Genomic DNA, 1,165 nt, shown 5'->3' with positions numbered 1-1,165 from the left:
GGATCCTGGTCACATACCTACATGCAGTGTGGGTGAAGAAGGTAGTAAATTATCACAACATATTGCTGCTCAGTTGGGAGCATCGAACAGGGATAGCATATGCTTCATCCCATATAACACTGGGTAAGATTTTAATTATTTATTTTTTCCTACTACATGCTAGTCAATGCTATATTTTTTTTGTGCAGGTACCATTGGATCTTGACTATAATTAATGAAGACAAGAATATGATATATTTATTGGACTCTTTGAGTAACAGGAACCGAGATCATGCTTGGCAAACTATTGTGACCAAGTAAGTCATAACTTATGCTAATTTTGAATGCATTCAATTCATTATAGGTTGAAAAACTAATTTTCTATTTTTACATTGTAGTGGAGTCAAGATATACAATGCATCAAGGGGTATTTCAAAAGGACCAGGTTTTAAACAATTGACAGTATGTATTGTGACTATGTATTTAGACATCAATTAATAATTCTTATTATTTGGATTGTGACTTCTTGCATGACATTTTCAATTTCATTAGGGTAATCTTAAACAAAATGGTGGTGTTGAATGTGGATATTGTGTGATGCGGTACATGAAAGAGATAGTCTTAGATGAATATCCACAATTGGAGAGAAAGGTGAATTTCTTCTTTATGAAATATTTTCTTTATAAAATATTAAGTTATTTTTCATTGATCCTCAAATTTTTGTTAATGATTCAGTTTGCAGCATCAAAAAACAAACAGTATTACAATCAATCTCAGTATGATGAAGTCAGAAGTGAATGGAGCGAATTTGTCTATTTCTATGTGGGTGCCTAAGTGTAGGCTATGATATAAAGTTTAGATTGTATTTAGAGATTTATGGATACAAAAGTTTTTGGGTTATGCTTAAACATTTCTTTTATGAATACACTTTTGAATTGTATTTGACAGATATTTGTGATATATTTGTTCAATTTTGGTGATGAAAATTATTGTGTTATAGCAAAATATTATGATATACACTTTTGTCAATTAAATTTGTATTGTAGTAAAATATAGTCAACTACTTCAATACTATAAATAAAAATGATGAAGTAATACAATACATAAGACTTCGGTATATTTAAATATTGTCGTAGTTAAAGAAACTATTTACTTTGTCACTGATTAAAATTGTTGAAGTCGTTCG

The 1,165-nt window shown here is 29.5% G+C and overlaps 1 long non-coding RNA gene across 1 annotated transcript; it reads left to right on the top strand.

Annotated features, from left to right (window-relative positions):
- The first annotated feature begins 384 nt into the window (after positions 1 to 384).
- Positions 385 to 862, top strand: LOC122031113. Its single transcript, XR_006125746.1, has 3 exons — positions 385 to 441; positions 532 to 630; positions 715 to 862. It is a non-coding gene; the product is annotated as an uncharacterized LOC122031113 (long non-coding RNA).
- Positions 863 to 1,165: the final 303 nt, after the last annotated feature.

The sequence above is a fragment of the Zingiber officinale genome, chromosome 11A, assembly GCF_018446385.1.
Source record: "Zingiber officinale cultivar Zhangliang chromosome 11A, Zo_v1.1, whole genome shotgun sequence".
Lineage (NCBI taxonomy): Eukaryota > Viridiplantae > Streptophyta > Magnoliopsida > Zingiberales > Zingiberaceae > Zingiber > Zingiber officinale.
Note: the sequence above shows the minus strand (reverse complement) of the source record. Positions and strands in the feature narration are given on the sequence as shown.